At 42.3% G+C, this 24855-nt stretch overlaps 1 pseudogene; it reads left to right on the top strand.

Moving 5' to 3' along the window:
* Positions 1-374: 374 nt before the first annotated feature.
* Positions 375-22435, top strand: LOC116906041 (annotated as a pseudogene).
* The last annotated feature ends 2420 nt before the right edge of the window (positions 22436-24855 follow it).

Genomic DNA, 24855 nt, shown 5'->3' on the forward strand with positions numbered 1-24855 from the left:
GGAAGCTAAGGCTAAGGAAGGGAACAAGACACCTAAATCACAAGCCAAATGAAACATTCTGTCCCCATCCATTACAGCATAAAGTCTTAAACATCTATGGTCATTTTGAAGTCATCCAATAGCAGGTATACTGGGGTGTGACAAATAGAAGCATTCCCACTAACCTGTGACCTCCATGGGCTTCAAGGGTCATGTGAGGACAGCTTAGAGCCTGAAAGACAGTCAAGAGTCAGAGCCTTTGAGGGACAGCAGCTCTTCAAGTCAATTTCTAGAAAGGAGCAGCTGCTCAGGACACAGGCAGAGAGGGAAGAAGGGAAAAAAAGAGCAAGGGGAAGAGAAAGGAGGAGAGAGCACTTGTTCAGAGGTGTGGTGCCATGAAACCCACATTCCTAAGCGTTGCCCTGGACCAGCAGGTAATGTTTTATTGCCTCTCAGAGGAGGAACATCTGCCTGGGCTTTTGGTGGGTCCAAGGGCTAAATTCCCCTGGACAATGATGATGCTGTGTACATGTGGGGTTCCAGGGCTCTTCAACATGCACAAGGAAGCAGGTTTTCAGCTAAAGATAAACAGAGCCTCCTGTGGGCTTAGTAAACTCTATTATCTGCCTGATGAAAATGGAAACATTAGCAGCCTCTTACAAAGGAGCCAAATGCCACCCCATTGTTCTCAGATTCTCCCAAGGTAGAAGTAGAATTGTTAAATTTTCTAAGTCCTTATTTATTTATTTTTTATTGCCTTTCTCCTACACATAAAAAGGTTTCTAAATTCCTTTGGGTTCTTTTGAGAGAATGTAAATGTATTTCATCACTCAAACAAAATGAAACCAATAAAGAAGCAGCTACAGGGAGTGAAAGAATTGTGGCTGCTTATGCTCAGAAAGGTTGATGCAAAACACTTTTCATCTCTGATGAATCCCCAGCGCTGGGAAGGAGCTGCAGTAGCAGTCGGACTCTGGCTGAGGTGATGCCATTACCCTTCATTCAAGGGAAAGTTAAAAAGACCTTTTCCTCGCCTTCATTTTAAAGATGCTTCCATTTGGAAGGTGCTTAGTGTCCATTATACCTGATGGTGTCCTTGAATGGTCAAGAGGGGCCACATGCAGGGACTGTGCTTGTGTCAGGATAAGACGTCACCGGTTCCTGCTAGTTCCCACTCCGCGCGGATCCCTGTATTCTTGCTGTTTCTCTGTCAGCCGCTTTCACACATTGACACAACCCTTGGGGGTTGTTACCATGCCTGAGACTCACATTTCGTTAGCCCCATGCCACGCTAGCCCCAAGCATTCTATAGCCTACCACAGTTTCCTGTCATGGACTCTGCTCACACTCCCAACAACCCAGGGAAAGCATGACTCAATGAATTCAACAAACACAACAACCAGGTTTATATGTTAATTACTCAATGCGCAATTTATCCACACCATTAAGTTTCAACCGATTGATACGGATATAAGCCACCCACCTAGATAAGTATAGTTTGCTCCTCTAGACACACAAAATCCAGTACACACCCATCTCTTAAGAGTAGTCATAACAACCTGTAAATGTGCAGAGAGAAATCTTAACATCCGCTGCCATGTTCTCTCGGCTGCTCCCTCTCCCCTCCCTCTGGCCTTCTCTCTAAAACTTTTCTCCCACCCAACCTTCCTTCTCATCCAATGACAGGCCTTGTTCTATCCTGGACCTGCCTTTACCTGCGTAATGTCATCAACCTACACATTGCAATGATTTACCAGTAAAATGTTAGAGAGATCTGAAAGTAGTAAACATAATTGAACATGGGAAGGATCAGGTCCTTCACCCAAACAACACACTTGTTTCTTGTTTCCTTCAGAAAGGTTTGAGAATAGGTGTATTGAGTTGCAGTTTGAATCTAGAGCTTGGCCCTGGAATCCAGAAGGAGACAATCTGGTGCGTGTGTCATAGGGAAAGCTTAATAGCATAAAGTGTGTAGAGCCCTTGGAGTATGGTGACTGCTGCAGGATGCATAACCATGATCTGGGTGAGTAAGAAGGTTAGGGGCAGGTAATGGTAAGGTGGGACAATGGGCCATCAGAAATCACAAGACACCTAACACCCTCTGGGCCAATAAAACTTACACAAGACCACTTACACTTGGTCTTCATGTCCATCGTCAGTAATCTGCCAATGTGGGAACTGTCCCTTTCACCTTAGGCTAGTGGCAGCCACCTGAGGGAGTGAGGTAGAGGCTGGGCTAGGCTGCAGACAGCAATTGGTCTCAGTACTAAGTTAATGGACTTGAGTTGCACACTTACTGGATTCCAGGTCCTAAAGTATACATTGTGTATACAGTAGTCAACAGCATAGATGCCTGCTTGGCATAATTAAGGTTGTTGATCCTGTTATTTCACTGCTGGGAATATACCCAGATGATTCCGTGCCCTGCCGTAGAGATGTTTGCACTCCCAATCTTTATTCCTGCTTCATTCACTATAGGAAAGAGTTGGACTCTACCTAGTTGCCCATCAACAGATCAAATAATTGAATGATGAAAACGTGTCTGTGTGTGTGTGCATAGGGCACGTGCATGCATGCATGGGTGTACTATTCAACTCTGAAGGAAATTAGATCACAAAATTTGCAGAAAAAATGGATGAACTCAGAATGTATACTATTAAGCAAAGTCACATAATTACACAAAGGAAGAAAACATGTTCTCACTCATATTCCTCAGTGTGTGTGTGTGTGTGTGTGTGTGTGTGTGTGTGTGTGTGTGTGTGTGTAAACAAATGTACATTGGGTGCAATGTAACATGTGAAAAACAGAATAGGAAAGAACAAATATGGGATGAAGGAGGAATGAATACAACCAACGAATGTAAGTTATGAAAAGAGATAATGATGTTATTTTTCTAATTCTAATTTTTTGTCCTCATTAGATTTTTCTATTGCCATAATTAAGGTCATGACCTAACGCAGCTCAAGGCAGAAAGGGTTTATTGCAGTTTACAGCTCACAGCCCATCATCCAAGAAAGTCAGGTCAGGACCACAAGGCAGGAACCTGGAGGCAGGTGCTGATGCAGAAGCCATGCCGGAGAGCTGCTTACTGACGTGCTTTTCCTGGCTTGCTCAGCCTGCACTGCTCTTTAAAAATACAACTCAGAACCACCTGCCAGGGTGCCAGTTGTTACAGTGGGCTAGGCATTCTGACATTGATCATTAATCCAGAAAATGTTTCACAGGCTTACCCATAAGCCAGTCTGGCGGGGCATTTTCTCAACTGAAGTTCCCTCTTCTCAGATGATTTGAGTTGACCAGAAGCTATGCAGAGCATTCTGGGTAGGATTTTTCAATATTTTTGGTAGTGGATAAGTACATAAAATATATTTAATGGTGAAAGCATGTAACCCAATACGAAGCTTCACAGGCTTCTGTTTCAAACGCTTACTCTGACTGTATGAAAGGTCATTAAATTGTACAGGGTTTATTCTGGTTTACTAGGTATTCAAATTTTGAAAATTTTCAGATTTTTTTAAAAAATAAATTTTAGAAATAAAAAGAATTAGGGCAGTCAAATAAGATGAACAGGGTGAAGTTAGGTGAGATAAACAGGAGTTTAGCTTCAGATAACTTACATCAGGCCTCTGATGACACAGGGTTAAGGACTTTCCAGGGACCCCAGCAGAGCATAAACCATCTTGGAAGACACGAGCTGGGTCTGACCAGATAGAACGTGACCCAGGCAACCCAAGGCAGACTGCTCAGGCTGACGGACCTTCTACAGTCCTAAGCAGCATCACTGATTTTAGACTCTTGCGAGAAAGGACTAGAGGACCCTAGACTACAGACTTGTCACCCTGAGAAAATCATCATTGAAATGAATCATGCATACCCAAGCCCCTTGGAATCCTGGAAAATTTGCCACGATGCTAAGTTGAAGCAAAATAGAAAGTGGAAAACCACTAAAATTATTTGGGTCCCAGAGCACAGTGGTGTCAGGTCACACTGAAGTCTGGGTTTGAGCAGTGACGACTATCATCTTTGGATACTCCTGAGACTCTAGAATACCAACTTTACAAGGAAAGAGATTTTATCTAAGTAATTCTCAGACATTTAAACTGTTTGAATATTTGCATAAATAATTACTTTCAGCAACCCCCAGTGGTAGTACTTTCAGTAATATGTTCACATTATTTTCCAGCGGTTGTTGCTAATGAAAGTGAACTGCATTTATGAATATAAATTATTAAGATTAGCCAACTGATACATGGCAACTAATTTTCAAGATACTCTCTGTAAACACATAAACTTGTATTAAATATTCATATAATCATTGTGATAATTAATCCATAAAGCAATTATAAGTGAAATTAAATTGTCTTATAAATAACCAAATAAAGTAGGACTTTAAAAGCTAGGAAGGTAACACATCAACTTTTACAACTTAGCAGAGCGTCACTTTAACTCCACTGACTTCAGCTGTGCAGAGCAAGGCACAGGCTCCACTGCATTCACAGGCGTGTGGCTAAGACATGAGCCTGAGAGGTGAGAATGGTTCTCTATGGGAGGGTTTCAGAAGAAGGCAAATGATGCCTCCTGACCAGATGTTACTGCTGCAGGAAACAGAGGGCAGGAGAAGCACCGGGGTCCAGTTGTCTCTCTCCAGCCAGGATTGCCTTGATGGTTCAAATGGATTAAGTTTGCTAGAGGCGCTGAGCAGTGCCAGTCTTAATGGGAGGTTCTCAGAGATCTGGCTACCTGTGTAGGGAGACTCCAAATAGGAACGTGTGGAGAACTGAGGAAATATTTACTGACTTTGTGCAGCCCATGCTTAGCATCTGGCCCTGTTCCCACTCGGTCCACCTGATGTTCTGCTCTTGGGCCAGCCCCTCTGTGTGGATCCCTAGTCTCTCACTCCTCACTGAAACTCATACTATCTTTCTCATAGCTGGCAGTGAGATTTTTAGGTTTCTGGATCCTTTGCCCAGAAGCCCCTTTGTCTTTCGGTAAGTCCTGGTGAGACTTTTCCAGTGTGACTTCTCTAGGCAAACAGTTAATATCCACTGCTAAGCAGTATTGATCCTTAGATCCTTTGGTAATGCATTGCTGTGGTAATGTGCTCCTGCTGCTGCTGCTGCTGCTGCTGCTGCTGCTGCTGCTGCTGCTGCTGCTGCTGCTGCTGCTCTTTCTAGTAGAGGATAGGAGGTGAAAAAGAACTATTCTAGCATGCATTTGAGATATTTTGGTAGAACAAATGGTTAAATTCAATTCTAACTCTGTAAATTAGACTCCATGTGTCCTTTCCTTCCCACCCTGAGACCCCCCACTCCTGCCTCTCCATTCTCCTTCTCCCTGGTCTCTGGCTCTGTCTTATCTCTGCATATTTCTGTCTGGTTCTCTTTATTGCTTTCATTGTGTCACATGCATTTAAAGCTGTGATCTGTACACACACGTCATTCACGTGGAAATAGTGAAATGACTGCAGATAAGCACATTGGTATAGCTGCCACCTTTTGATGTATGTAAGAAGAACCCAAATCCACAATCTTAGCATTTTTCCAGGGCACAATGCAATGTTACTAATGCTATACATCAAATCTTTAGAATTATCAGCCCTGAGAAAGCTCACACCCCTTGTCCCACTTCCTATAATCTAACCTCAGTGCAAGTCTCATTTCCCCTCCAGAACCTAGCTCTGGTTGTATCACTGTTCATTGATTAATGCCAAAGACTTTTAACTTTTCTTCTTTTCACTGAAGAATATTTGACCAAGTAGGAACAAACTTGCAACAATCAGTATGGTATAACTTAAGAGCTACAGTGAAGCTTGATGAACAGGCTCATCAGATGAATGGAGGAGACAAAGAGCAGATCAATCTGCCTTGGGGATTTGTGGTTCATACTGACCCACAGGCAGAAGGGTCAGAGGGAAGATTAAAGAGAGAAAAGCCTACTGTAAACATCAGAAATGTACCATCCATCGACCACATGGTGTCTGGAGGTGGGATCAAGACTGTCAAGCTGGGCCTTGCTTCGGAAGAAAAACAGCTTCATCTGCAAAGAAAAGCAAAATAATGATATTTGTGGGAACAAGGATGCATTGCTGGAGAGAATAATGCTAAGCTGTAAGCCAGACACGTGTGGAAAATGTTATAACAAAACTTGGTATGCTAACTAAAAATTAAGAAAAAATAACAGCTATAACCTTATACATTGTGTCTGATCTTTTAGCTTGCACAGTCTTGACAAAGAAATTACATATCCCTTGTGAACTGCTCCTAAGCAAAATTAACATATGCAATCTTGTACCGTGCTCCCAGTTTTGTATCAAGTCCCCAAGAGAAGCTAAATTATAATGCTCTTTAGAACACAAACTTCCTCTTAAGCTTGACTTTTCCTGCTGTGACACATTTCCTCCCAATTTCTTACTGTGTCTCCTCTCTGAGTTCTTTCTTCTATAATGGTTACAGAAACCTACAAATACTGGATAAAAGTCTCTTTCTGTTCTTTTCATCTCCAGGATGTCTCAGCCTTCACTATGGGCAACAGGTTCAGAAGAACAGCAATGTAAAAATGGAGACCTCACACCTCCAAACTAGGACTGCAATCTAACCATGCTGAAGGTAACATCCAACCTCACTTGGTATCCTCACAGGGACTTCTTCAGTAAGGAGAGAGTGGGGCTCACAGAGATGAGGTGACTCAGAACTGAGCAGTGACCCAAGGACTCTTGAATTCAGGAGAATGCATAGACATCATTGTTATCCCCAGGCATTACAGAGAGTATGTAAACAGTAGCATTGCGGTGTGCTAGCCTCATTTGATCTCTTCTTTCAAACACCTCTTGTAACTTTGGACTGTAAATCATGGTGGGAACTTAATTTCTAAATGTCTATAGTTAATAGGTTACCTGTATAAAAAGTAATATCATTGGTCATTGACAGTGCTGGCCCACAGCCATATATTCATGTCCTTCTTGGTCCTCTCTGACAAGTGTAGTTCTTTGAGGATTCAGGGCTGTCCCTTGGAGAGTAGTGAGCCTAAAGTGTGGAAGTTTTGAGTTCTATGCCTATGAAGTATGAAGGAGAGCTGTGAGACTATGAGAACAGTAGCCAGGGGCAGGGTGGAATCCCGTCCCATGTGTATGATGGGTTCCATTGAGATGCAGAGCCAAAATAGATCCAGTTCATGTGCACTAGAAGGAGTTTTCTGGGTGACACCACACTGCCTTGCTAAAAGGCCCTCCTGCCTTTGTCATGTGCTCTCAATCCCACTTCTTGTCTTCAGAAAAGGCCTTCAATATGGGTGACCTAGGTCAGCACATTGTCAAGGTACATACCTTTAACCAGTACAGACTCAAAACCTTGACACATAGCCAAAAGACACAGCTAGCTAGTTCTGACAGCTAACTCTGGACTTCTGAACTAGCTGTTTTCTGGAACTGAAGTGATGAATGCTTAGGCTATAATATATTTCTGCCTTTTCTTTTCCAATTAATGTGTTCTTATGAAGACAATCAGTTTTGTTTGGCTACCTGAGGTGCTGCAGTTCTCTGAGAAGCCATGAGTGAAGCCTGGTACTCTACTTACCCAGTATCAATATTCCTATGAAGAGCACCAAGGAGAGGAAAGCATATGACTTGGAGCTCTTGAATATTCCCTAGCCTGAGGAGGAATAGAAAGACCCAGGGGAAGAACCCTATAGATCCTGCTAATTATCCCATAGTCCTCACTATAATCAGTTCTAGTTACTTTAGCCTTGAGGGAGAGACAAGAGTCTCTACAATCATAGGGAAAATGGCAACTGTCAAAGCAGTAGTAACTTTGTCTTCCTTGACAAAGTTACTCTTGTATGTGTTCAAAGGAAACCACAATGCACTTTTCAGTTTTAAAGTTGTGCAAGACTCATCTTGTGTGCAACAGCCTGAACCACTTCACCCTCAAATACATACTGCCTCAAAAATGCCAATTTTAGAATGCTACTGGAAAAAATGGCATTGTTCACTTACAAAGAAAGTCAGCAAGCCATTTAACTGGCTATGAGGTGGCAGTCTTAAAAGCTGATCACAGCCTTGCTTACAATCATTCTCTCTTTGAGAAAACATTTTTGCTAAGTGTCTTCTGAGAATACCAGTGAACAGCTGGTCATATTTCTGAGTAGGAGATGAAAGGCTCCCCACATAATAAAGGAAATAGATTTGTTTCTCTCCGCGTAACATGGGCATAGTAGAGTGATCTTTCTTACCTTATTTCCTAAAGTAGGATTCTAGCCTGGAGTACAAATTATTTAATGAGACACCTCAAAATTAGACGTATTTCACTGGTGGGTGGCTTGCACACAACAAGCTTTTTTTATGGCTAAGTTTGCAGACTTCGCTGTCAGTGTTCAATGCAATTCTTCAAAGTAGAATAGATTCCAGGTTCCCGTTGGTAGCGCCTCAGGACCATGGTCAGCACCAGGCACAGCTGTTGCAGCTCACACGGGGCAAGTGGCCTCTGACCAGTCCTGTGCTGACATCTGAATATAGACACACAAATGATCCAAATGAATTGCTGTACTCGAGGCTGATTTGGGAAAAAAGAGCCAAAGAAAACACAAAGGAGCTACCTGCCTCTGTGTGTTTGTTACCACACCCTCCAGTGGCTGAGGCCCTTAAAGCGAAGCCTGCCAGCTGAGGACCAATGGCACTTTGCGCTTTTGAGCTTTTTTGATAGGCAACTGGGATCTCTTTTAAAGATGAAAATGTCACATAAAAGCAATGGGGTTTTGTATTTTATTTCTCTAACAAACACTGGAAAACTCTGGTCTTCCTGAGGCCTCTGGATACAGAAAAGGGCTTTGAGTTGAGTGATTCCTGCCTTGCTCACAGGGACTGTGGCTACCACTTTACCTTACTGGCCTGTCCCAATCTAAAAGAAGAATGTGGCTTCTAACACCTGTTTCCATTCCAGTGAGAGTACCTGTATCCTACCCTCATAGAAAGCATGGCTTCCTTATCTTACCCAACACAGAGAGGGGGCAGTATGCTGGCCAGTTTTATGTCAACTTGATACAAACTAGAGCTCTTGGAGAGGAGGGAGCCTCCATTGAGAAAATGCCTCCACCATGATAAATGGCTGTAAGCTGTAGTGCATTTTCTTAATTAATAATGGATGTGGGCAGGTCCATTCCACTGTGGGTGGAGCTATCCCTCGGTTGCTGGTCCTGGGTTCTATAAGAAAGCAGACTGAACAAGCCAAGGGGTGCAAACCAGTAGCAGCACTCCTCCACGGCTTGTGCTTCAGCTCTTGCCTCTGGCTTCCTGCTCTGTTTGAATTCTTGTCCTGACTTCCTTCAAGGATGAACAATGATGTGGGAATGCAAGTCAAATAACCCTTCCTCCCCACGTTGCTTTGGTTATGGTAATTCTAACTAAGCTTCCCCTTTCCCCACCCACAGGGAAGGCATGGCTTCTCAGTTTATTTCCTTGCTCTGTGAGGGTCTGACTCTCTAGCTGGGTTTTTGGAAACGGGGTCTAGATATTAGTCAGGTCTCCTGTTAACATCATCTGACTTCCACAAGTAGCTCTGAGCTGAGTCTTTCTGATTCATGGATGACTTAGCCATTATAATTTACAGAGACAGACTTCATATTGGCTTATAAGTTGCCAAATATCCATCTGTCTTTGTTGGAGTGGGAGATTATTTATGGGGTGTAAAGGAGAGGGGATGAAGAGAGGAGAGATTGTGAATAGACTATCACTATTATGGGGAACCTGCTCTGGTCAACATCATTCTCACGATGCTATCTGAACCTCCCAACAAGCAGATTACACAAATCTGGAGCTGAAGGATGCTCTGTCTCCTAACGCTGAGTATTGCTTGGTTGGGTTCAGATGGAAACAGGATGGAAACGTAGACTTCAAAATCACAATGGCAATCCCATGGTCTGTCCACAGTCACACAGACTCTTGAGAGACTTTTCAGAGTGACTGATTACAGTTTGTCTATCCCTGACTTAAAAACACGGGATGCCAAAAGCTCGCCACCTGTGAATTTTCTTCATCTTCACTTAGGAATAGGATTGAACTTGTTGTTGTTTGATTCAGAGAAGCTGTCTAGTGGGCCTTGCTTGTAGCTGCTGTAGGTGTTGATAACACACCTGATACCAACATTTTTCTTTCATGAAAATGAAGTAAGATGAACTCATTTTTCTTTTCAAATTACACCGGCATCTGAGAAAATTGGTTTTGTGTAATTGTGGATTGTAGATACTGCATGTTATGTTGGGAGTTTAATGAAAACCTCAGGAGAGATATATTCGACCTTCACTTAACAGTAACTACTCTCTGCTCGCTGAGACAGGAAACTGTCTTGGAGAATCCAGTGTCAGGGAAGTAAACAGATCTCGACATGATTTTCATGGGTAACCTCCGGGGCCTTGGACTGGCTCAGGATCCCCTGAGGTGCCAGTCTTGGGTGGTTTGGGAAGCCTAACCCTATTGTGCTCCAGTATCTTGATACCCCAACTCCAGGGCATCCTCTGTATTGCACCCTTGAGTCCTTCACTAGAAAGTAAAATAAAAAGTAGCTTCGAAAGTCAACCAGCACACCAAGCAGTTAAAACTCAACATATGCCCAAGTGGGAAAGCATGTAGTGACAAGCTAAGGTTACACCCAGGCTAAGGGTCAGCCTAGGTATTGTTGGAACAAGGCTGCTTAGGAAGAGGAGTGCTATCCTGAAACTGTGGCACTGCCAGCATCCAATGATGTGTTTGCACAGGTGATGAGTGAGAACACAGAGCATGCAGATGTGAGAAGACCAGTTGAGTATCAAAAGAACAGAAGGGCCAGAAATGCACACACAGAGAGGCTACCTCGGAAAAGGGCTGTGACTGTTTAACACACGAAGGCATTGTGTCCCCTTCCCTCCCTCTAGAGTATTGCAATAAAAGCAATTTTGTACAGTCATCTAAAAATACGCTAGTATTCAGAAGATACACTTTTGTCAGGCCTTGTTTATAGACATGGCGGCTACACATTTTCAAACTATTTAAGGGAATGGATGGTTGTTTGACAATTTTTCCTGGGGTGAGATAAAGAAATGTCTTATCATCTCAGATATAGAGAGAACAGAGAGATCAGAGTAAGGTTTCTATCCAAGTCCAGCTTGGTGATCCAGTGAGTTCTTTCAGAATGACATGTAGAAGTATGGATGCTTCTCAGGCATCTACAGCATATGGGAATACCACCTCCAAGCAATCATTTACTTCTCTATAACCCACAGAAATGGTAAGGCCTGTTGAGGATCTCATTAGCATCTCCTGAGACAACTCATGAGACCCCCTTCCAGGAGGGAGATGTTGGCTCCTGTGGATTCTCACAGCTGCACAGATTTAATATGGAGATGATCTTGCCCAACACCAGGAAGCAGCATTTATAATGGTCTAATTAAAGAGATACCTGCTTATTCATCTCATTGTGATTATTCACCTCATATCACAGTGACAAGATTTCACTTGCTGATCTCTGCTGAGTCCCTACATACCATCACGCCACCATGGACCTTGTCCTGAACCTGATAATCTCACATTAGCATTGCTTCTGAGAGGACTGCATAGGAAGAACCATTGCCATTTTGTGGATCACCTTCCTTTGCATAACTCACCCCTGCCAGAGGTGAGTGCTCCTACACTGGACTGGACTGGTTGGCCCATCTTTTCTTCCTCTTAGTGTTCAAATACCTGCTCTGGCAGGACATGGGTCACATTGTTACCTACAACGGCAGGTAGATACTTGCATAGAGGTCAAACTAGAGTAAACTTGTTCCCTGGACTGAAAGGCAGCCTGCGAGAAGAATGCTACTTCTAAACTGAGGATATGGAGATGTGAATTTTTTCAGCAGTGCCACAGATGATCCCAGTTCCCTTCTAGAGACTTGTTTCTGGAATGGGTGATGTAGGAGGCTTGACATACTTGTGGACAGATCAGAGCACTGCATTTGGTTGTGTGCATTTTATTCTTGATATCCCCTTCTTCTGTACAAACATTTGACCCATCGTCCACGGGAAAGAAAGGGAAACCAAAAACACGTGTGAAGGAAGAAGAGGGAGATGGAGGAAGCAAAGGAGGAATTCTGGGAGCACGCCACGCTGCAGTTGACCAGATACAGGCATTATACACCTGTGCATTCTGCAGAGTTCACCAATTGTTTATAGAGAATGCATGATGACGACATTTGTTACCATTTACAAACAAGACACTCTCCGTAGAACCCCATCCTCGGCACTGGAAGAAGATGGCTAAACAGGAACCTCTTTCCACTTAAAGCCTGGACAGAGCGTGTGGGAGGTTTCTGGGGGATGCTTCAATTTCTTGCAGGCTTTGTGGGCGAATTGGATTATGGGCAGCAGAGTCTGGGATACTGATTTTGGTGTGGGGAAGACGTGCTGTACACAAGGAGAGCAGAATAGTTGTTACATTTTTCTTCCACAGTGAAGCACTGAGCTCTGGTCCTTCCACTCAGTGGGGATTTGGCAGCCTTTAAAGCTACTCATTTCTGACTCAGACATTTCTTTTCATGATGCCCTTATTCAATGCTTTACCAGGAAACATCGGCACTGCCTGGGCGGGGAGCTAGATTGAAATTACATTCTAGAAGAAAGGACATGATATGCTTTCTGTAGGAAGTGTCACTTGTGCGAACTGGAGGATTGCGGTGTTAGGAACAAGTGAAAGTTTGCCATTGTCCTCGCCCTCTTATCTGTGTATCAAGTGTTAGCAGGCGTCAGAGCACAGCAGAGGTTTCACTCTGATAGAACCTGCCGTGCTTCTGCATCCTTCTCTTTGCTACTTCAGCTGACTTCCGCTGCTGGCTGCTCAGGCTGCACGCAGGTGAGACGGATGGCCCTCAGCAGTGGTCTGCAAAAACACGTACAGATTTCAGTCTCTCTGGAATATTGAATATTACAGGGATCCAGGAGAGCATCCCAGGCAGAGACAAAGGAGGGCTCAGTGAAGGCAGGACACTATGGGCAAGCAGGAGGGGAGATGCAGACTGTGGTGGTCTTGGAACCATGCAAGTGTTTCTAGAACTCATGTAGCAAAACTAGTTCTATTTTGCATCTGTTTGAGAAAAGGGAAGAACTTCACCCTTCACTCTTCTGTAAGCAACCTCACTCCATTGCTGAGGACGGAGCACACATGGTTTCGCCTGCCTCACTCTAGCCCACTGTATGTTAGGACCCAACATTTTGGTTTGAGGAAAATATAGCAGAGAAATTCACAGAAGCCTATCAGAAGGCCCAGCTCCCATGAAAAGGCAGAGTAAGGAAATCCCACACACACACACGTCTCCCATATAAGAGAAAAGATGGGAAAGAGTCTGTTATCATTGGTTAGAGTCTGAATGGGTCCCCCAAAACTTAGATAGTAAACCTTAATCATAATACAATTATGCCAGTCTTGTCTGGATCTGGGTAACTGCAAAAGCTCAGTTGTTTAAGGATTGATACCCAGCAGGTGGAGAAAACCTGTTAGGAAAGCAGAACCAATTGGAGGAAGTGGGTCCCTGGGGTCATGCATGGAGGATGATATTTTGTACCTGATCCCTTCCTCTCTGCATTTCTGCTTCCTGGCCACCATGAGGTAAACACATTTATCATGTCATATGGCACCCACCCTGATATTCTTTCTGCCTTACCACAGGCCTAGACACCCTGTCATCTGTGAGACAAACAAGTCTTCCTCCTTGAATGTTTCATATTTTGTTAATAACAACAAAAGGATGATCAATACAGAAGGCGAGGCCTAATTAGAGCACAATGGCATTGCCCCTTCCAGAAAAAGCTCGAGGCTAGCCCTTAGCATGTTTAGGTATTTTAAGTCATGTGAGGGCAAAGCACCAAAACACCATCTTGAAAGCAGACAGCAGTCCTTAACTGATATCCTACCCATGGCCATCTTGCCCCTGGTCTTCTAAACTCTGAGAAATGTGTTTCTGCTTTTTATAAAGTGGCCTATGTATAGCGTTTAGCATAGTAGCTTAAAGGAGCTAAGACAGGGCCCGTTCCACCGCTACACTGCTGCTTTTGCCATCTCAAGTTCCCATACAGCAATGTTCTGATGAGTAGATGCTGCTGATTCCTGAGTCACAGATAAAACCCATTGGCACCATTGAAACTCTACGTGTGGCAGTACTGTCCTTTGCAGGAGTCCTCAGATGACCTCACAGATGGGTTTGAGACTGAAGTGTTGTGTTGACAACTGAAGGGTGAGCTGAAGACCCACATGAGCCCGTGCAGGAGGACACAGGCCCATGCATATGTGCTCAAGGTATAATTTCTGGGAAATTATTTTTCCTGTTTGACTTATACACCTGCAAAAGAAATGTGTTTTACAGCAGGGAACCTATGACATTTCAACCCAACGGTGAAGTATAAGAGTAAAAATCTCATATAAATCATAACCAGAAGGGGGAAAATGAGTGTAAGGAGGAGAAAACCCTGGGCCACAGGATGAGTTCATTGGCTGGGCAAAGCACATGTAGTTAGTCTTTCTGTAGACCACTGAGATTTTAAAAACCCCACAGTTCCATTATAACATGAACATTTGACTTGGAAACAAGCAACAGCTTCATTGCTGTAGCGTGCGTGCTATTAATTTAAATTGCTTAAATGCATTTCTCATGCATTAGTAATAAAGCTAGACTAAATTACAATCCTTAATTTTTTGCTGATGTTTTTATTGCATGGTGATATATGGAAATTTGCAGATAACTGAGAGTTTTAATTCATCTCTTTCCCTTGTCAGCCTCTGGGGACAGGAAAAAAATAACAGTAAAATCAAATTCTCCTGGCCTGTTAGAATGACATGCCTTAGGAAAGAATCTACCTGGTTTATAACGTTAGAGCAAAACAAACAAGGGAGACTTATAATTTCCAGTGGGCTCTATAATAATTTATATCTCTAAAATCTTTCATGTTATGAAACATCTTTAAGAATGAACATTTTCTAATGTTTGTTTGTTTGTTTGTTTGTTTTTGAAGACAAAGTTTCTCTGTGTAACAGTCCTGAATGTCCTGGAATTGTCTCTGTAGATTAGGCTGGTCTCAAACTCACAGGAGATCTGCCTGCCTCTGCCTCCCAAGTGCTGGGACTAAAAGCGTGTACCACCACTGTCCAGCTTCCCTTGTACATTGGTTTCAGATTTGCAGAAAAGCAACAGAGAAAAGAGGGGTGAGTTCACACAGGCCTCACACCCAGTTGCTAACATTGCTGGTAATACTGATACACAGGACACACAACACTGCGTTAGTGAATTAGCATTGAGATTGCTGTGAACTGAAGAGCAGACTATGTCAGATTCCTTTAATTCCCCCTAATGTGCTGTTGGGATGCAACACCGTGCCCAGAGCGTCAGAGGACAGGAGTCCTCTCTCCTCTCAGGCTTCTCTCGTTTTCAGTCAGAGCTGTTGTGGTTTGTATACAATGTGCTCATCCCCTGAGGTTTGGAGGGCTGAGATTTCATCCCTGGTTTGAGGTACGCAAAGGTTTGTAATGTAATCTGGCTCCCGAGTTTAGAGGCGGAGACATTGGAGAGAATTAGGATTGTGAGGGAAGCCCCATGTGTCTTTGTGAAGAGGAGATCGCATATGCCTGTGCACATGCTGCCAGTCTACATCAGGTGGGTGCCCTCACTATCTCATGGTTCTTCCACCAAAAAAACTCATCACCAGGTACCACCTTTAACCTTAGGCCTTTGGAAATTTGACCACAAATTAACTTTTCTTTTTAATTTATTTGTCTATGGTATTATGTAGCTATGGAAAGCAGATAAATATGTCTCTTTAAGTTTAGAGGACACACTGCTGGTTTGTATTGTCTCTAAACTAGATTTTTCTGATTTTTCTTTTCATGCAGCCAGTGGGATCGTGCACTTTGGGGAGAAGATGGCAGGGATAAGACCTTACTGAGGACAGTGCTTCTAGTAAGGTTTAATGATAGAACGGAATGTGCTCTTTCCAGAGTCACACTTGTAGGTCCTCTATGGTGAAGTCATATCCCAGTTCACACTTCCACACTGCCCTGCAGAGGATGTCTGCATGTATAGTTAAAAGCAGACATTACCTCTACGATGCCACCTATGGGCAGAGCATCTGCAGTTATTATGAAGAATCCTTCCATCAAAGGCTTTCTTGTACATTGTCTTACATGGTGTGGTATACACGTGCACATACACACATACACACACACACACACACACACACACACACACACACACACACACACAAACCTTCTCCCATACTACCCCATACACTTCTCCATGCAATAATTCTAGTTTCAAGATGAAGCTGCTCAAGGCTGAGACTAATCTGAGCACGCATTCATTCAACGTTTACTTATTTACTTATTATAGCTTTTAGTAACCAAGAATGCAAACGCAATACACATCTAAGCTTTCACCTCATAACACAATTCACATGCTCATGAAGAACAAGGAGGTCCATATTGGATGAAGTAGTTAGGCTGGGCAAAGAAGCTGAAAATACACCAGCCCCGAATTTGGCATCGGTGGTTCCTGGGGGTCTGAGCATGGACAGCCAGTGAGGAAGGAGGTGATCTTAGAAGGAACGCTCATGCATGCTTTCTGGAAGTCTACTGGGCAGGGTAAAAGAAATGAATGTTCATCGGGGGAAAGAGGGAAATGGGAAACAGCAGTGACTAGCAATCACATTGGGAAATAAACTATTCACCACAGGGACATAGCTATGGCAGGCTGCCTATTCGCTCTCCCTGGGGCTTGCCCCACTGCAGGTCCCAAGAGCTACTTCTCAAAGGAAAAACCTGTAATCCATGACCCTGTCCTTCTGGGGCAGTCTTGTCAGGATTTTAAAGAATGCACGCACTCAGAGTTTAACAAGCAAGCCACCGCATTTAAACAGGGCCTCCTTTTAGTGTTAATTTCCCAGTCCTGCCAGCTGTGAACCTGTGAAGCTTGGGGACACTCACTGTCTGTGGTGTGTGGTACCCGGGAGACAGCTCCACTATGATACAGGCTATGACCAACATGCTGTGAGGCATCTGACAGATGTGTGACTAGGAAGTAATAATGAGAGGCCGACAAGTCCAAGTCAAAGAATGGAAGGAAAGAAAGAGCCAAGGCAAGTGTTCATATTAGAAGGAAAATGGAGTTTTGGGAACCCTGAGGGGAGAAGGGCACAAGGGAGATGGGCCTGCCAGGATCACACGTTGAACCTCTTAGCTCCTCACAGAGACTATACTTGTTCTTGAGAATATAGTTTGTCGGTGGTCTCAATGCAGTGAAGGCTCATTAAATGCTAGCTGTTTTTATTACAGTAGTCTCAGATTTGCTTAGAATAAAAAAAATCAAAATAGAATTTTCTACAAAGCTTTTAAAAGGCAAGATTTATTTCTTATGGCAATTTGTGCTTGAACAAAATTCAAACAATACTCATATCTGGCTTCTTGTCTTTATCAGAAATACAGTGAGTCCCAGACCAGGGCACTGAGCATTAAGATGCTAGTTCCTGCCACATATGACTTTCCAAAATTTGAGCAGATAGGATTGTGGCAAGGGTTCAGGACCTGATTCCTAATTCATTAATTCCAGTAATTTCTGCTGTTCTACAATTTTTCCTCTAATCTCATTTAATGGAAATAAAATCCAGCAGCCTGATTGGCAAATGGAAATGTAAAATACAAACAACAAATTCGTATAAAAAACAGCACTTTAATGTAACTTCAAGGGAAATAAGTTTTTATACCTGCTAATGCTTTTGGATGTGACTAAGTAAAATATGATATGGAATAAATTAATTCAAAATAATCAAATTTAATTTACTTTTTCCATTAAAAATACTCCAGTTATTTTCCAATTAATTGTTTTCCTAAAAACGTGACTTTTAAAATTTATTGTGTGCATATTTTCTTTTTTCTCTTTCTTTCTTTTTTTTTTATGCCACCTTTGTATATTAGAGGGTAACTGTGGGATTCATTTCTAACCTGCCACCTCATGGTAATGTGGGTTCCAAGAACTGCCCTGCCTTGGATAAAGACATCAGCACCCAATGTTTCCAGGTTCCAGAAGAATCCTCTGTTGAACGAACAAATCCTCTGATAGCTCACTATTTTTTGACCAACAATGTTTTCAGTGGTCAAAAACTAGGAGGCAAGAAAGCAGAATGGCTGATGTACAGAAAACAGAGAGCAGACTATTGGAAGAGGTGTCTGATGAAGCAAATCAAATCAGAATACAGCCATGTAAATTAAAGTGATTTCTAAATGTATGTTCCTGAGGTCACAGGAAACACTTTAGTTCTTATTTGCAATAAACTCTAAGCATATAGGTTGAATACTTTTCTTTAATATTTCTAGAATAGTTTAGTTTTCCTCAACAGTTTCCTGTCCTACAAAACTTGTTCACAGAACTTCTGGTAGCTTACTGTCAGTCAGAACACACTGGCTAGCATGTCTGTACTCAATGTATTTTTGTTGTTGTTGTTGTTGTTGAATGAATATTTATTGTTGCATTACCATGCACCATGAACCAGGAAGTGAATACAAATTTCATGAAGCAAAGACCTCTGGGAACTCTCTCCACCACTGTGTTAAGCACAGGACACCAGCTCCCATAGTGAACTTTACGGTACAACTCAAAACAAGAGAAAAATTCCTTGACAACTTCTCACACCCAAGGTATTACTTATCTTTGTGGCCAAATAGTAGACAAAAAGTAACTCCATGGAGAAGTGTTTATTTGGGTTTATATGACCAACATGCTGTGAAGCATCTTATAGATGTATGACTAGGAAGTAATAATGAGAGGCCTGCAAACATAATTCATAGAATGGAAGGCAAGGGTTTTATTGTTGTTTAAGAGACACTGTGTCCTTGGTAACTAAATGGAAAACATTTACTTGGGGCTGGCTTACAGTTCTAAGGTTTAGACCCCATTGTCACGATGAGGAGAAGCATACAGACATGTGTGCAGGTGTACATGATGCTAGAGAGGAGACGAAAGATTCCCATTCAGGGAATAGGGTCCTTAGTGGGGGGAGAAACAATGTCCAGGAGCATCTCATGGCTGAGGGAGCAGGTGCTTGGTCACATCTGGATGGATCATAAACCAGGAAAGGAAATGTGGGGCTCAGCTTTCTTTCTCCTTTACTCATGTTCAGGGAGAATTTTCTCTCTATCGTTAAACCTGTCTGTCGGTAGAAGCACCCTCACTGAGACACCTAGGAGAATACTAACTCCCAGGTGATTTCTAAATCTGGTGTAATGGTTTGAAAATGGCCTTCACAGGCTCATAGGGACTGGCAATATTAGGAGGTGTGGCCTTGTTGGAGTAGGTGTGGTCTTGTTGGAGGAAGTGTGCCACTGGGAATGGGCTTTGAGGTTTGAGAAACTCAAGCCAGGTCCAGTGTCTTACTCTTTCTTCCTGTTGCCTGCCAAATTAAGATTTAGATCTTTCAGCTCCTCTCTAACATCATGTTTACCTGCACACATGTCCACCATGCTTCCCCTCATGGTGACAATGGGGACTAAACCTGAGAACTGTAAGCAAGCCCCAAGTAAATGTTTTCCTTTATAAGAGTTGCTGAGGTCACGGTGCCTCTTAAACAACAATAAAACCCTAACTAAGACATCTTCTCAAATTAATAGTGACCATCAATCTGATGAACATCAACTGGAACATCTGAAATGTTTGGGTGTCACTATTGGGATAGGCAGGTCTTCACACACAGTTCTCCCAGGAAACCAGGCATTGTTTCCACCCTGACACAAGCCAGTACTCGTATATGTATTGTTTCTGCCAAAAAGCAGTGTGACATTTCCTTTATTCCACAAATCATCAATAGGTCTTGGAAATTTGCTATGCTGTCTGGAAGGGTTTTACTGTCAAGCATTTTTCATTAAAACACACACAAACGGGGAGTGGGGGAGAATCTGTGCATAGGTGTCGTAGAGTCAGAATGTACTTCTTGAAAGAAGCAGTATGCTCACTTGTTAGAGCTAAGGGGCTGGTAGCGTTGCAGAATTAATATGACTTTGCACTGAGAAATCATTCTGCCAGTTTAGAGATTAATAAAGGAAAAATGAATTCTTTAATGATAGCATGTGACTGGTTTGGGCTAATGCACAGAAAGGAGCCAGCCTCAAATAGAAAATCTTACCATCTTATATAGACCTTAACATTATCCACTTCACATAGGATGTCATTTATAAATCTTCCTTTATGTCTGAGTCCCAGGTTGCATTTGACAATTTAAACAGAGGCAGGAGACTACAAGTCTGGGCACTTGGCAAGATGGGAGTTTTATAAGGAAAACACGTAGCCAGAGTTATTTTTGAAGCACACCAGTGGCTTTTTGTTTGTTTGTTGGTCAGTTGGTTGGTTGTGTGTGTGTGTGTGTGTGTGTGTGTGTGTGTGTGTGTGTGTGTGTGTGTTTGAATAGTTATTACCTAGGTCTATCTTTTCCACCTGGTAGAATTATGCTTTTCCTGATAAGAGTACAGAGAATTTAATGGCAAAGCTTGACTTAATGACGTCTGTGACCCTGTGCTGTCCCTTGAGCTGTCTGGGTTCTCTGATAGAAGGATGGACCAAATGGCTCGCCTCCTTTTGTTGTCGGAGTGGAGCCTAAGTGGAAGTCCATCTTGGTGAACAAGCATTAACAGAAACGATTTCTCAGCAACCCCAAACTTCAACTACGGTATAATACTTTCCCTACAGTTTCTAACAAGTCTGATTGCTATACTATTTCTCTTCCAGTCATATGGGAGGCAGCATCCCTTTAACTAAATTCTCCTTTGTATAGCTTAATATTTCCTAAGCAACATTATCTGTAAGTCCTTTATAGCATTAATTTAACTATTTGAAGTTGTACCTGCATCAATAGGACATACACAATTTCCATGGAATTATTCTACCTTCTTTCTGTCTGACTATCAATAGTTCAAATCAGGTTCAAGTTGTAGTTAAAGAGATTTGACTTCTCCAATCTGTAGCTGCTAGTACAAGCTCGATTTATACAGCTTCTTTCATTTCTGTGTCATTCAGTGACAACTCTATGCTGTACATAGAACAAAGACAATACAATATTGATGATGAAATATGGAATCTCAAAGGTCTAGACACTGTAAAGCAGTATGGAGTGGACACTGGAAGTGTCATCAGAGTCTGGGGTTTTCTAGGTGTACTGAGTGACCAAAGGACACAGAGCAGAGCAGTAGCCAGATGTTGTGAGACAGACCAATGGAAAGCACAAATCACCAAGGCTGACAGAAAAACACAAAATAAAATCTAAAGATCCTGAACTGACAACCCACAAAGGAGCAAATGGGGAAATGCAGACCAGTCATAGTTAGGAACGCTGTTTAGGGTTTCCTAATAAGTCACAGCCCCAGGAAAATTTATGCATCCTAATCAATATCGCTTCAGGTTACAGAGTTCCCAGGCTATGTGGTCTTTAGCCTTTGAAAAGTCAACTTGGGATAGATTACCATTAAAATAGGTTCTACCTACCTCAGGAGATTAAAACACCCTCTATCACTCACAAAGTGAATTCACAGAGCCAAGCATTAGCATACATCTTTTTTGGCTCCCTAACACCCCTCGCAGCTCTCCTGCCTTGAAGCCTTTGGGCGATCTTAGGTTCCCTGTTGTCTTGCTTCCCTGGGTCTCACATACATGGAAATTCTGCCCCACTAATAGCCCTAAGGTGCTCAGTACCAGTGGATACATTTACAAACAGAATGAAAACAAAGGCATTTCACCAACATTAAAAACTGTAAAACAGGGCGATGTCTTCCTGCGTTCTCACTGTTGGTTCTGTTTGTGAGACCTGTAGCTCGACCCTGCTGATAGCAAGATTTCTTCAGGAAATGCGAAAATTGGGCATCCTGCTCCCAACTTCAAAGCCACGGCTGTTATGCCAGATGGACAATTCAAAGATATCAGCCTAAGTGAATACAAAGGAAAATATGTTGTACTCTCTTTTTTACCCTCTTGACTTTACTTTTTTATGTCCCACGAAGATCATTGCTTTCAGTGATAGAGCAGGAGAATTAAGAAACTCATCTGCCAAGTGATTGGAGCTTCTGTGGATTCTCACTTCTGTCATGTGGCATGGATTAACACACCCAAGAAACGAGGAGGATTGGGACCCATGAACATTCCCTTGGTATCAGATCCCAAGCGCACCATTGCTCAGGATGATGGAGTCTTAAAGGCTGATGAAGGTATCTCTTTCAGGGGCCTCTTTTTTATTGATGATAAAGGTATCCTTCGCCAGATAACAATAAATGATCATCCTGTTGGCCTCTCTGTGGATGAGATTCTGAGACTACTCCAGGCCTTCCAGTTCACTGACAAACATGGGGAAGTGTGCCCAGCTGGCTGGAAACCTGGCCGTGATACCATCTAGCCTGACATCAATAAGAGCAAAGAGTATTTCTCAAAGCAGAAGTGAGCACTGGACCAGTTTTCTGCCAGGCAGCACTGAGCAGCCAGAAGAAATTTGTACTCTCCTCATGCTTAAACACATGATGTGGTATGATTCCAGATAAGCCTTTCCTACAGGGCTGGGGGTGGTTAGCCTTTCTTCCACTATTGGTAATGGGCAGACCATCTTATAGCAGTCACAGAAACCAGCCTGTTAATTCTTTTTTTTCTTTCCTTTTTATTAAAAGTATCTATTAAATGTGAATTCTGTGAAAAAAAACTGTAAAACAAAATTTATAATAGTGTTTTAGAATCAAATACATAAGTGTAGTAAAATATTCCCCATATGTGTGTTATACAGTCATGGTAAAGATACCTTTAGACAATTAAAAAGCAAATATAATCATATTCTAAGAACCTTTAAAATATTGACACCTTTAAATCTAATACTTCTATTAGGAAGTACAATAAACGTGATAAAAATAGAAATACCAATATGTAAAGATCTTTAAATTAGATTGGAATTTGACTTTTAAGGTGTTAGAAAATAATATAAAGTACAAAAAGAAATAAAGTACATTGGGTGCAAATCAGAGCTTAGAGGATTCAAACACTGGTTAGCCAAGAATCAAACTCTGCTTGGGAAGGAGACTTCCGCTCAAAGGTTGGTATGGAATGAAGATCCCTGCATGTTCAGAAAGCCACCACCAGGGGTCTGCATGGCTTAAAGGTTACCTGGGAACCTCATAACCTTATGAGGCAAGGCTTGGGAAGGAGTCTGAAGGAGGGAAGCAGGGCAGCCTGGGCTGGTCCTGCAAACTGTTTCCTGGGTCTACACGGTCTTCTCTCATCACTCCTCTCTTTCTCTATCGTCATGCATGTGGGTGCTGGTCCCCTGTCAGAACATTTAGGATTACAGTAGAACACAGGAGGAGCTGAAGTCAAGGGACAGGCCCCAAAACAGGCCAGGGCAGGTCCAGGGATCAGCCAGACTCCTCTGTACTAGGGTCCCTGCCTCCCAACACAGTACCAGCCCATGACCTGTACCAGCCCTTCTCCAAGATTTGCCAGTGGCACCACTAAGAGGCTCCCTCCAGAGCCTGCAGAGCAGGCTCCTCTGGCAACATCTCTCCATTTAGTACCAAAGACAGCAGATTGTCTCAGAGCAGACTGTAGCCTGCTGAAGATAGGCTGCGTTGTGAGGATGGACTGTAACGGACACTGAACTTTATCTAGTGCATTTGTCTTTTAAAGGTAGTGTATTGTAAGTTAAGTTTTCTGTGTTCCTAATGAAAATAAAAGCAGTAAGCAGCCTAAATTATTTTTATAAAGTACAAATGAGAGTGATAATTTTAGCTTGGAAATATCATTCAGATTTGAAATACATTCTAAAAATTAAAACTACGGCCTCCATTCACTTTTCTTTCCTTGCAAGTATCACTATGATATCCATGCAAATTAGGAACAATTAACCCAAACTTAGTTTCTAAGAAATAATGAGGTTGTAAGAGATATGAATTTCTCTCTCCTTTTATATTAAGAATTCATAAAATTGTTAATAGTATATGTAGTGCAGCTAGGCACATTTAATATTTCTGTCTGAAATAAAAATTATTTACACACAGTTAAACAAAGGTGTTTAGCATTTAATTATAGGCAGTCCAGCATCTAGAAATATGACTTTAAATTACCCCTATGCCATGCTTTTGCATAACCATATATAAATTTCCTTATAAATTAGTTTTTAATGATTTATTTTAAATATGAAATTAAAATTTTGATGCAACTTCACAAGTAAATCGGATGCAAATCTCTGCATTATAAATGTAATTGCTGAATTGTTTTGCTAGTAGGGTAGTGAGGGATGCTGGTGTGAGCAGATTTCCATGCTTTTTCCTATAGAATAGAAAACATTATCATAACACATTGGCAAAATATTACTACCCAAAATTATTGACATCGATTCAAAAGATTCATAAAATATGACAGGTATGGTAACAGAGACTTTTAATACCACCACTCGGCATACAGAAGATCAAGTGGATTTCTCAAAGTTCAAAGCCAACCCTGCCCATGCAATAAGTTCTACACCAACCAGGACTGTATATTGAGATGTTTTCTCAAGAAATCACATCAAACAAATGATGTAAAATAGGAAGGGCAGAGTGTTGCTTTTATTCATCGTCTTTGCTAGTGCCTCCTGTTGGCTGATTTGACTTGCAGCAGATGGAGAGATTTTATAGGAGCACAGAGAAGAGAGCAGTGATGTGCTCCAGCCTTACGTTACCATATTGAGAACCACATAGCTGGCTCCACTCTCTCCTTATGCTGTCACCGTCACTGGAAACTCCTGATTTTGGAGCTAGCCCATTGTGTTCCGCAGATCCTCTCTGAAGTCGCATTCCTTCTCTGTTCTTATTCCTTTTCCAGCAGGTCAGGACAAGCACG

Source organism: Rattus rattus, chromosome 7, assembly GCF_011064425.1.
Source record: "Rattus rattus isolate New Zealand chromosome 7, Rrattus_CSIRO_v1, whole genome shotgun sequence".
In the NCBI taxonomy this organism is placed as follows: Eukaryota; Metazoa; Chordata; class Mammalia; order Rodentia; family Muridae; genus Rattus; species Rattus rattus.